A 14199-nucleotide genomic window follows, 5' to 3' on the forward strand; every position below is an offset into this window, starting at 1 on the left:
TTCAAAGCTAGTTTTGCAGAAGGAAGAAAAGAAGTCTTCTAGTTCAAAGGGAGCAGTTGTAGTAGCAGAGAACTTGGTAAAGCTTAAGATAGATCCAGGTGGACGAGGTTCTTCTAAAAATCCCTTCCTCGCTAAGAGGGAGAGTTGAAATTATAGCAAGGAATGGCTTATTTGACTTGTGCCTTAGTCAAAGATGTTATTTTGAATTCAATCTCATAGATATTTGAGGTAGTTGTTAGTTAACATGTGTGATGTGTCCTATCACTAGTTTATTGTCAATTAATTCAAGTTAGATGGCTTTCAATGAGTTGTGGACCAATTGATGGATAAAATTTAGTTATCTAGTGGAGTTAAACTCTAGTGTCTGCCAGTTAATTGATCTCTAGTTCTAGAATAGAGATAAACTTGAGTTCTTGAGTTTAGTTGAGTAGTTGACTTTCTGTTAACTCAAGTTACTCTCAGTTAACTATTTGCAACTACTAAATTTATCCCGAGTAGGTCATGCAATTCAAATTTCCTATTGAGATTTGTTAAAATTGGCAACTAGGGCCAAACTCCATGTGGGTCACCTCATTTATGGCAGCTGATATTTTTCCTAGATTCCTCTTGTCGAGAGGTGTAGGATTGATCTAAATATCATCCGATTCCGACAAGTATTTATGGAGATATGAATTTATTTGTATTTACTTGAAAAATTGTCAAGGTCGACCAACAGTTAAATGTGTGGCACACATGCCGAGTGAATCATATAATTACAAGAGAGGTTGATTCATTTTCTCATCATCTCATCTCCACATCTCTTCTCTCTCCTAGTCTCTTGGGTATGCATAGGAGGAAGAAGACTCTCTCACGTGGGAAGAAGAAAGAGGACACAGTTAGGGCAGCAAGCTGTGACGTGGAAGAAGGAGGACGTAGGAAGGTACAACAACACGTTTTTGGTGCTAGAAGACTGTGTTGACCAGCGTATAGGCTCCCTTGACTGCAAATTTTTGTGGGGAGTCCCTCTCTTGCTAGCCACGGTTCAGATCAACCTTGTTGACCTCTGTTTGACCATTTTTTTGGGGCAACGTTGACTGGTTAGGGCTGATTGCAGGAGCTGATATATTGACTGTTGTTTTGACCATGTTTTAAGCACTGTTTTGGGCTGCTAGTTATTGTTGTTGAAGACTGAGTTCTTCAATTTGACTAGAAGTCAATCCGGGGTTGTTTGACCAAGTTTGACTTTGTTGATCTAGGGTTTACTGCTGCTGATATAAAATTACAGAATTCTGGTACTATTTCTCTCTACTGATCTATTGAAGATAAAATAATATTTTATCAAAGGGTTTCCCCGCATTGGGGTTTTTCCCTGGCTAGCCACCACATCTTGTGTCTCTTGTCTTGGCTTGTTTTATGTCGATCGTTTAATGTTCTATCTGCACTTTACTTAATGTATATATTATTTCTAATCTGTGGCTACTAAGAATAAAAGAAGTAAATTGCTCTAAGCATAGAACATACCATAATTTAACATGGTATCAGAGCTGAGGTGAAGACAAAGCCCAAGTAAGAGCAAGAGCAAGAGAAATCACCAAAGAGAAGGTTGGCAAGGCTATCCTAAAAACTTCATGGGGTCCTGAATGCTCTTCCCTGCCAAAGACAAGCTCCATGAGAAGTCTGACTATCACAGATGGAAGATCTCTCTCAATCTGACTTTAGAAGATCAGGAAGTGTTGGACCATGTGAGAGGCAATATTGTTGCACCTCCATCAAATGCATCCGTTGCTGGAAAAAGCAAGTGGTTCAAGGGAGAAGTCAACGAAAGAATATCATCCAAGACTCTATCGACAAACGCTTGGTGGCCTATGTTTCCGAGCTGACAACCTCCAAGGAAATCTATGATAGACTGGTGAGTTTATTTAAAGTTAATGATGCAAATCAAGTTCTATTTCTTAAAAATAAGCTGAAGGAAATTAAGAAGGGCAAAGATGAAAGTATGCAAGCATATTTATTAAGGATCATTGAGATCAAGAATGATCTCCTATCTATTGGGGAAGTAGTTCCTGACAGGGAAATGACTATCACAACTCTTGGAGTACTGCCACCTGAATGGTATATATTCAGGACTACTCTTCTCAACAATAATGTCATCCCAGGATTTGAGGAATTGATGGCTAGATGTATTCAAGAAGAGACAAGGATGGAAGAGCAAGAAATGCCTACACTTAAAGGCCATCCCCCTGCCTTTTCTTCTCATGCTAAAAGAAGAAACAATTCTGGGGCCAAATCCAAAGGAAAGGTTGGACCAAAAGGTGGTCCAAGAAAAGGTCGATGTTACAATTGCAACAAAATGGGCCACTATGCGAGGGAGTGCCCTGATAAAAGGGACTCACTCCATGGCGATGATCAAAATCACTCTCAAGGCAATCAAAGGAATGGCAGGTCCAATGGCAAAGGTAAAAGAAATGTCGAAAATCAAGGAAGAGGACAACCCTTCAAGAAGGCAAGAAACTCCAGGTATGAATCTAATGTTGTTAACAATAAGCAAGATGAATATTGTCTACCAGCGGCCCTCTCTACCACTGCTCCCTCGAACTCGCTGGGAAATTGGCTTATTGATAGTGGTTCCTCAATGAACTTCACTGGCTACAAAGAAGCTCTCTCCAATCTGATAGAAAAGGAGACCAACCTGGAAATTTTTCTTGGGGACAATGAAAAATATCCCATGAAAGTCATAGGGAATGTCACTCTTCAATTGAATCAGGGTAATACAATTCATTTGCAAGAAGTCCTATATGTCCCTGATCTCAAAATTTTATGAAACCAGCTCAAGAAAAGATAGAAAAGATAGATCAACGCCTTAGAATTCAGCCTCTTCGAGGGGGAAACCTCCTTTACATTACATAAATGAACAGTTCTTGGATGATTCAAATGACAAAACCTCCTTTCTATATATAGGAGTCTAAGGAGTCACAATATAATCCAGCCGACCTAACAATAATAATATAAAGCCACAAAAATAACAATAGAGGGATTCTATGGGGCACAATAATAACAATATGGGGGCAATAGGGGCACAACAATATTAATAAGGGGTATAACTACAATAGTAATGGGGTAATCACTAGTATTATAGGGACCCAACATGCCCCTCTCCTTCAAAAAAGTGTTGTCCTCAACGCTTGAGTAGTTTTGGATACTTCTGCATAAAATTCTCATCCTCCCATGTGGAAACTTCAGTGGATAATTTCTTCCACTTGATAAGATACTCTGAAATTGATCGATTTCGTAGCTATCGAGTTCTTGTTTCTGTGACTGCTTCCGGTTCCAATATAATTTTTCCTTCCTCGTCAAGTTCTGGCAATATTGTTTGAACTGGGAGCTTGTCACCTATAACCTTCTTTAAACATGAAACATGGAAAACTGGGTGCAATCGAGAAGCTGCAGGAAGCTCCAATTTGTATGCCATAGTACCAATCTTTTGAAACACCTTGTACGGACCATAATACTTTGGTGATAATTTATTATCCTTCTTAGCTTGCTTGAGGGACATTTGCTTATATGGTTGTAGCCGTAGGAATACCCAATCACCTACATCAAAACTTCTTTCACTGCGATGTTGATCTGCCTGTTGTTTCATTCTATTCTGTGCCAACACGAGGTTATCCTTTAAGAGTTGGAAGACTTGTTGTTGATGTTCGATGTGATGTTCCACTGCCTGAACCTTAGAATTTTCTCTTAAATATGATGTGATGGATGGTGGTTGATACCCATAAAGTGCCATAAATGGGGTCATTTTTGTTGTTGTATGGAAGGAAGTGTTTTACCACCATTCAGCCAGAGGCAACCATTTGACCCATTGTGTCTGTTTATCAGATACAAAGCAACGAAGATATCCTTCCAAACATTTGTTTACTATCTCAGTTTGCCCATCAGATTGAGGATGATAAGATGAGCTATGAGCTAACTGAGTACCAAGACAAGAAAATAATTCTGTCCAAAAATTTCCAGTGAAAATTGGATCTCTGTCACTTACAATAATCTTTGGGTTTCCATGTAGCTTTTGAATTGTTTTGATAAATGCAGTAGAAACTTTACTGGCTTTAAATGGATGTGATAATGCACAAAAGTGTGCATACTTGGTAAGTCTGTCAACTACCACCATGATGACACTCTTTCCCTCAGACTTGGGTAAACCTGTGATAAAATCCATTGAAACCTCCTCCCAACGTTGGCTTGGAATGGATAAAGGTTGTAATAGACCCGGTGTCTTAATTGTTTCAACTTTATTTTGTTGGCAAACCAAACATTCCGCCACAAACTTTTGAATATCTGATTTAAGGCCATCCCAAAAAAATTCCTTCTTAACCCTGTGGTAAGTTTTTAAAAATCCTGATTGCCCTCCTAGGGGAGAAGTGTGCAATTCCATAAGAATCTTTTGTTTTAGCTGGGAATTCTTACAGAGGTATAAGCGATCTTTGTACCATAACGAATCATTTTTCCAACTAAATGTATCAGACGTACTGGAATCTTGTTGTAACTTTTGAATAAGTGCCCACACTTCTTCGTCATTCTTCCATTCCTCCCTTGCTTCGTTTATCCAATCGGGTTGGATAATAGAAATGGCGCACAACAATGCTTCCACATCCTCATCCTTTCTTGAGAGTGCATCTGCCACCACATTTTGCTTCCCTTTTTTGTAGATGATTTCAAAGTCATAACCCAACATCTTTGTGACCCACTTTTGTTGCTCTTCAGAGGATAATCTTTGTTCTAAAAAGTATTTAAGGCTATCATGATCCGTTTTTACCTTGAAGTGTCTTCCCATTAGGTAGGGTCGCCATTTCTTAAGTGCATGGAGTATTGCCAACATTTCCTTCTCATAAATAGCTTTGCTTAAAAACTTTCCCTTGATTGGACGACTTTCAAAAGCAATGGGTCTTTCATCTTGCATTAGAACAGCACCAATTCCATTTCCTGAAGCATCACATTCCACAATAAAGGTTTTTGTGAAGTCCGGTGTAGCTAAGACCGGTGCTTGGCACATTTCCTCTTTAAGATGTTCAAAGGCCTTTGTTGCTTCTAGAGTCCATGAAAATGCATCTTTCTTCAATAATGTTGTTAGAGGTGCTGCTATTCTCCCATAATTCTTAACAAACTTGCGATAATACCCTGTCAACCCGAGAAATCCTCGCAGATGCTTTATGGATGTGGGGATTTTCCATTCCTTAATGGCTTTAATTTTGCTAGGGTCTACCTTAACTCCTTCATGAGATACAATATGACCCAGATATTCCACCTCCTGGACTCCAAAGAAACATTTGGATCTTTTTGCATATAATTGTTTCTCCTCCAATAGTTGTAGCACCCTGTCAACATGTTCAACATGATCCTTCCAAGACTTGTTGTAGATTAGTATATCATCAAAAAATACTAACACAAATTTTCTAAGGAATGGTTTGAAAATTGAATTCATCAATCCTTGAAATGTTGAAGGTGAATTGGTAAGGCCCAAAGGCATGACCAAAAATTCATAATGACCCTCATGAGTTCTAAATGTTGTTTTCAGAATGTCTTCAGTCTTCATTCTGATTTGATGATATCCTAAACAAAGATCCAACTTGGTGAAGTAAATTGATCCATGCAATTCATCCAGTAATTCATCAATGACAAGAATGGGGAACTTATCTTTAATAGTGAGCTTTTTGAGCTCCCTATAATCTGGACACATGCGCCATGATCCATCCTTCTTGTGCACCAATACTACTGGAGCGGAGAAAGAACTTTGACTCGGTTGAATTATACCAGCCTCTAGGAACACTTCCTGGAATCAGATGAATAGCATGATCATGATCACGCATAGGTGGGAGACCTTTGGGAGTCTCAAATACCTTGGAATGATTGTCCAGGACTTTTTGGAGATCTAGAGAAATAGATGATTCCGATGTGGAAACATCTAGCGAACATAATTGTGCAATTACACCTCTTTGCTCCTTTTTTAGAAGCTTTGTCATACCATTAGAGCTGATTATCTTTCCTGGTTTCCCTGCAATACCCCTTAATTCAACTTCCTTTCCTTCCGTAGAAAATTTGATGAAAATTTCTTGAAAATTAAAAGCTATTGTACCCAAGGATTGTAGCCATTGGACTCCTAGTACAACATCAACACCTCCCATTGGAATGGAAAGCATTGGGCTAGTCAATACATATTTTCCCATGGATAGCTTGATATTATGGCACTTTCCAGAGCAATTTATTGTTCCTCCATTTGCAATCATCACTTGACACTCTGGTGCTGGATATAGGAAGCAATTCAATTCTTTTGCTACCTTACAATGAATAAAATTGTGGGTGCTTCCTAAATCAATCAACACTATTACCTTTTTCTTCTTGATTTGTCCTTCTATCTTGATGGTTTGAGGAGTGGTAATTCCCACCAATGCATTACAAGATATGGTCGGATTTATTTGTTCTTCATCTAGGCTTTTTTCCTGGAGTATATCCTCTTCTTTTGACCTTTCTTGCTCCTTTTCTTCTTCCTCTTCACAATCTATGTAGAATAATTTCTTCTCAGCACACTTATGACCTTTAGTGTATTTGCTATCACAACTGTAACAAAGCCCTTTTGCTATTTTTTCTTCCAATTGTTGTGGTGTCAACCTTATAGGTTGTGGAAGACTAGGGGCAACAACACTTCCGTCTTTATAGTTGTGAGTGGTATGCTTCCTGGTTGCCATAATTTTGCTTTCCATTTTTCTTGCTAACTTGAATGCCTTCTCTAATGAATCAGGTTCCCAAAGGCGAACATCATGTTGGATATTATCCTTTAAAGACCCTATGAACACATCAATCCTATGCTCCTCTGGAATATCTTTTACCCTTATGTTCAATTTTTGGAATTCCTCAATGTGCTCCATTATTGAACCCTTTTGTTTGAGACTTATCAATTGGCTAAAAAAAGTGTTGCTTTTTGTATCCTCATAATGTGCTATCAATTCTTCCGTAAAAATTGCCCAAGTGATAAATTATTTACGAGAGCAAAGCCATTGATACCATACAAACTGATTTGGTTCCAAATATAAAGTTGCCATACGTACCTTTTGTGTGTTTTGCACATTATTGAGATCGAAGAATTGCTCCATCTGTAATATCCATGTGGCGGGATCCTTGCCATCAAACTTCCTCATATCGATTTTTGGAATAGGGTGGGTCTTCGATCCAACATTAGAGTCTATGGAATCATGATTAACATTTCTTTTGTTCACATCATGAGTTTCCTTTACAACCTTTTCACCATTAGTAAGTATTTCTTGTAGAAAATTTGTCAAATCTATCTTCAAATCTGCCATGTCTGTCTTCAAATCTGCCATGTCTCTCTTCAAATCTATCTTCGAATCATCCATCTTAGCTTCCATGCCCTTTATCTTAGATTCCATGCCATTTATCTTAGATTCCGCGCCATTTATCTTAGCTTCTGTTAGCTTTTGTGAGCGTGACATTTGTTGCACTTGTTCTTGTAATTTTGATATATCATTTAGCATTTCTTCCTCTTCTTCATGAGTCATGCTAGAGCTTTCAGGTTCCTTACTAGGTGTTTGAATTTTCTTTCCTCGGGGCATCAGTTACCGATAATAATGCTTTACTATGCCCTTTGAATTCCTTCAAACCAAGCTTACGCAAAAATTTAAAAACTACACACCTTTTTTCACTTTGTAGAAGCCTGATATTGAATCTGATGTATCTCTGTAATTTCAGATCCTCCAGTTCTGAAATTGCGACCTGTAGTAGCCTTCTGCATCCTCTTTCCAATTCCACGAGTCTGACCCAAATTGGATTCTCCAAGGAAGAGTTATGCGAAATCTCCCACGGTGACTTGATTATAGACTAGTTCAGTAGAGCGAACTTGTACGATGCGCCACGAGTCACTGTTTCGACCTTTGGATCTGAAAAAAGCATACAAGAAACTACAGTCCGTCCTCTTTCTGTACCTTCTTACGAAATTTCAATCCGATCCCCAGAGAGAAAGTTATGACGATTTTTCCCAAGTCACCTGTTTGGAATGTAATTCAGGAGTCTGCAAAAAGACCAACTTCCTTAGATCATATCTCCGCAAATATAGCGCAAAAAGCTCTGAAATTCGGACCCGAGGTTCAGCGCGATTTCTTCTCAAATGGGTTTTTTTTGCAACTTCTGAAATGTCGCAGAAAAAACGTTATAGCAAAAATGCCACGATGACCTGTTTGGAGCAACGAAACCCTAAAATCCAAGCTCTGATACCAAATGGTATGAAACCAGCTCAAGAAAAGATAGAAAAGATAGATCAACGCCTTAGAATTCAGCCTCTTTGAGGGGGCAACCTCCTTTACATTACATAAATGAACAGTTCTTGGATGATTCAAATGACAAAACCTCCTTTCTATATATAGGAGTCTAAGGAGTCACAATATAATCCAGCCAACCTAACAATAATAATATAAAGCCACAAAAATAACAATAGAGGGATTCTATGGGGCACAGTAATAACAATATGGGGGCAATAGGGGCACAACAATATTAATAAGGGGTATAACTACAATAGTAATGGGGTAATCACTAGTATTATAGGGACCCAACACAAAACCAGTGATGTATATTCTATCGAGAATAGAATTAGTGTTATAAGAAAAGAAATTATGCAGTGATGTGTCATAACAATATTTACATGTGAATTTTCTTGAGGAATTCAAAAAACATGAGTTATAGACAGTAAACTTTTGTTTCCTTAAAAATACCAATGGATCACGTTCTTTTTTTATGCAAAGAGAAACAGGTCTACTCCGAACCTAAAAGTAAGAAACTAGTTCCATGTACTGGCACAACCCAAATTCATAATAATATGCATAAAATATTCAGATTGAAACAAAGAATGCTCGAAAGAATAATAAGCATAACATATTCAGATTGAAATAAAGAATACTAGAAGAATAGTAAACATAACCTATTCACTTTCTTGCGAGACTATCATTAGTTTGCAAAGTGGAAGTTTATACTTATATATAACCTATGAAGAAGCCATAACACTAGAACAATATTATAAAACCACCGAATTTGTTTTTTTTACAGAAAGGGTTTGGTCTTGGAATAGAAATAGAAGGTTGCTTGAGACCAGTGGGCGGTGGCCATTTATCAAGTTGCAATTGGGAGAGGAATACGATCTGGAAACTCCATATCCAACCTCAACTCGATTAACTTCTAGATTGTCGGATAACCGAACAATTCTAAGGGCAGTTCAAACCCTAATAAAGACTGTAAAAGAATCCATTTAATACACAGAGGGCGATGAATAGAAGCCTTCGTGGGCAGCCACAATTAATGCATGAACCAGTCGCAGATGTGTGGATCTCTGTGTATGGAGCGCATATTCACATAACCCTATTTATTCTCAAACATTATATGACAAACCTTCTCCAAATTAAATAACAAAACTAACATCCAACCGGAAAGACGATAACAAGTAAATAGTAACTAAGTGTTGTGACAGAAACAACACACCGATGTCGTTTAACGATACAGATCAATCTTGTTAACCACAGTCGGACCAACCTTAGCCTCTAGGCTCCGAATTATCCTTTGGCCTTCCTTAGAGGAAGCTAGAGGTATAGACAAAACCCAACGGGAAAAGAAAAAACAAAAAACAAAAAAAAACAACAACAACAACAGAGGCAAACACCCTCTTATATATGAAGGCTATCTGATAAATTCACCCCATTCAAACCACCTATCCGAATCTGTTAAGAACATGTCTAGGAATCAAAAATATGCTTAAGAACCAACCTGGAGATGAATATCCAGCGTTTCAGAAAAGTGTGGAGGAGCCAACAATCCTGGAGGATGGCCTTTCTACCTGTTGAAACAAATCGCCTGGGAGAGCTTATAACCAAAAAAAAATTAACTAGTAAGAGAAATGAAATGGGACAGGGGGAACATCAACCAAAAAACCTATAGTAAAAATTTACTTGGGTCGAAGGCGAAGAGTGGATTCCCCTACGAAAAGCAGTGGAGCTGAAATGAACCAGCAGAGAGCTTAGGGTCACCTGGGTAGTCTGAGGAACTTCCACTCTACCGAAATTCCACACCCTTCCCGTTTGTAACAAACAGTTGGAGGTCAAGGGTTGCATAGCCATCAGAATCGACAGCGAAATGCCAAAAGAATTCGGCCTGAAGCGGCCCGTTGGGGTCATTACCCTAATATGTCCTCGGTTGATCTCAACGGTACAATGAGTTCTCAAAAAAAATTGCCATCAAACGGTCGTGGGGTAGCATTGAAACTTGCAAGGCCTCTGGAGGTGTGCCTCATGGTTAATGAAGGCCACCCACATCACAACAATAGCATCAATTAAATAAAGTCTGCAAGGATTTCAATAAGGAAGTACTTGATCTGTAAGTAACTCAATTAATGCATTTCCACAGGACTATGATATTAAACGTGCCAAACCACATGTTAATGAGCCAAGTTGCCAATTGTAGTAAATGAGTTGTAATATAATGTCGTGAAAATTGGTGTTCCATGATGAAGTTAAAGTCGAAAGATATATATTTTTTTATTTGTTGTTTGAGTCCCTATAGATGTGACATACATATATTAAAATAACGTTGTGCACAACATCTCTTTCATATACATATATTATCCAAACACATATATATAATATTACATGACAAAATTTCCCTCGTGTACTAAATTGTAAAGCGCCTCTCGACACAATTATTTAAAATATATTCTTTTAATTCATATTTAAAAAAATAAATTAATTAAAAAACTTATAAATAATAAAAAATATTTTATTAAAAAAAAATCATAAAATATATATAATTAAAAAAAATTAACTTTCAAACGCACAAAAACAAAATTTAAACAAATAAATAAAACACCAAACATGAAATAAAAATAAAAATAAAATTACAACCACCCAATAAAGAAAACAAAAATATCAAAGTTTTTGTCCTATTTCCTCACCATTATTGAGGAGTGGCTACACTCCTCTCCTCCTCCCAAATAATTGCAATTTTGTTGAATAAAATGGGGTAGTTTTCTTTCGTTTGATATTTGAATCAGGTATAAGGCTATGTTGTGGGCTTTTTCTTTCTTTCTATTTTTTTTAACACATCATGATTATTTAAAATAATTTACAAAATAAAATAAATAAAACCCTAAACATTAAATAAAAATAAGATCACAACCAAATAAATAAAACAAAATTATCATAGTTTTTGTCTTATTTCCTCAACCACCCTCTAGCGGTGGCTCGAGCCTTTACCCTCCTAAATAATTTCAATTTTGTTGAATAAAAGTTTGATACGAAACATTATGACTTTTTACTTATAATTTATAATGATTATTTGGAATAATTCATCATGATTAATTAGAATGAAGGAAAAATAATAATAATAAAAAGATATATGTTGATATTTTTTATTATTTATTATTTTTAGATTGGTTTGTTTTTAAATTTTCTTTTCTAAAAATAATTTAGAGATATTTTAAAAATTATTTATACTATTTTTTTAATATAATTATAAATAAAGAGTTTTTTTATATAATTAAAAATAAATGAAATTAATAAATAGTTTTTAAGTAATGTTATATTTGGATTTAAGAATTAAGGTTTTTTTGTTGATAATATTAATGTTGACATTATGGTTAATATGTTGTTTTTTTATGGCAACTTGCTTGATAAATATGTTTTTGATGTCAATATGGTTAAAATATGATGATTATGGAACTATTACAGATGACATGTTTGATGTTACACATATTATAGAAGATATGAAAGAGAATTAGCAGTTTAGCTACAAAATGAATGAAAATTGTAAAGTTTGAAAAGTATACACGACCCCTGTGAAGAAGAGAAGAGTCGCATACATACGCAGGCTTTGTGAACAAAAGTCATGTACATAATCCAAACCATGGAAAAGTAGATACTAAGGGTCATTACCATGGTTTTCTCATAATATCGTGTCAACAACGTCTAGTTGATCCTGTCAAACGAATACCAACAACATTACTAAGGGATTTGCCTGAGGTATTGGCAAAGGAAAAAGCTATATAAGGAGATGGAGATCAAGGAATTTTGTGTGCATTTAAAATATTATTCATAAGTGATATGATCTGGAACAGGTGTGCACTAGGGAGAAAGAATAAGGCTCAGCTCTGAAAGATCTGAAGATGTATTAGATATATGCTTGATTTATTTGATTGTTGCAGAATGTTTGAATTGCTATCAATGCAAGATCTATGGTTATATTAGGGCTATGATCTAAATGTGTCTAGAGAGATCTGTCATTTTAACAGTGAAGTAAGCAGAATGTGTGTTGTGATTTGCAATGATGATTTAATTAAGTAATTTAAGATTTGTATGCAGGTTTTCTTCTCGATAGGTGTACATATGCAGATGTTATTCATATTAGTCACGTATATACTCTAAGATATGTTTTGGTATTCAGTACATTGAAATTTGTACGTTGGTGTTATACATGGTATATGCGTACATATGCAAATCTGTTTTATGTAATTCGTGTATATGTTCTATAGTTTGCAATTGCTACCTGGGGATGGCAATTGATGAGTTTTGTATTATTTGTTGTTGTCTGTCAACGATGTCTTAATCAAAATGGTTTGTATTTGATAGTGTGGAATGGATTTATTTTGTTGTGGCTTGGTATATTTATGAGTGATGATGCCGCAAAATTGTGATTGGCTATTCAGTGATTCAGTATTAGTATATTTGTGGTTATTTTTTATTGTGACTTTATATTTCAGTTATTCACTAGTTGATACAATGATTCAATTATTTATTGTTTCAGTATTCAGTGATTTCAGATCTTTACGTAGGTTTTATGCACAGGAAGCACGTATATACGTGAATATGCTTCAGAACAATCGCAGATATATTCTGAGGTAAATTTGATAATAGTATGTAATCACTGTAGTATGGATATTAAGTTGATTTATGATTGGTTGATTTGAACAAATATTCATATTTTGTGATTTAGTATTCAGTTTGGTATATTGGTATTGAGCTTAATGTTGGGTTTTGGTCCAATTTGAAAATATGATGAAAGGTGACCTACAAGTTTTAATGATTATTGGAGATAGGTGGACCCAGTATGAAATATTGTGAAATGTGGTCAAGGCGGCGTTGAGGGTTGTAGCCTTTAGTGAGGGGGTAGAAGCTCCCCTTCGGTAAGAGTCGGTAAATGAGATCAAGGGGTTGTAACTCCCTTTCAGTGGCTATTGGAGAATGAGTGGAGGTTGTAGCCTTCTACGTTCAAGCAAGAGTATGCGCTAGTACAAGACCATGATGTAATTATTTTTCATTTTAATAAGAGAAGAATACATAGACAACAGCAAATGTGGTTTTCTCTCACATTGGGTTTCCACCTAAAATCTCAGTGTCCATATGTGTTGATGTGTTTCTTATGTGCTGGTGATTTATCTGTTGTTTACTTCCCATGGTTAGTGCATAATGAATGATTAAAGAAATAATGATGCAAGGGTTAAGTTAAATCGCTAGTGAAAATTATGAAAAAAATAGTAATATGGATATATGTGGTTTTATTTAACTAATGGTTAAGTTAAATCGCTAATGCAAATAATGAAAAAATAGTAATATGGATATATGTGGTTTTATTTAATTGAAAGCGCGAACATATGCAAGTTTCATGAATGATAGTAGCGTACATAATTCTGAATTTGAAATTGAAAGTTAAAGTGAATTAAAAATATTGATTCACCCGTTCCCTCCACACCTCCCTCCCCTTCCTCCACCCCCTCTCCCACTTTAGTATTTTTCTTAACAAATAACATGGTTAATGGTATAATTTCAGTTAAATTGTACTTATAATCCCAAAAATAAAATTGAGATTATTGGAAGTATCATTTTTTAAATGGAGGGTCATTTTTTCTATAATGGTATTGGTTATGATGATTATAATTTCAAGCAAGTCACACTTTTAACAATCCCCAAAAAACATGCTATTAGTAGCGGCACTTTTTAATTTGGAGGTTTATTTTGGTGTTTTTTACCCAAAATTATAGAACTTGGGTTAAAGTTAATGTTTTGTGGTCATAGTTCTTTTTATGTCATTAAATATGTTCCTATAAGATCTATGCTTAATATAAACAAAATTGTACTAACACAATCTTTGCCCGTCAATGGCACATATTAGCTTAGAGATGTACTA

Source organism: Pinus tabuliformis, chromosome 6, assembly GCF_031772625.1.
Source record: "Pinus tabuliformis cultivar Carrire ecotype Pingquan chromosome 6, CPIR1, whole genome shotgun sequence".
Classification (NCBI taxonomy): Eukaryota; Viridiplantae; Streptophyta; class Pinopsida; order Pinales; family Pinaceae; genus Pinus; species Pinus tabuliformis.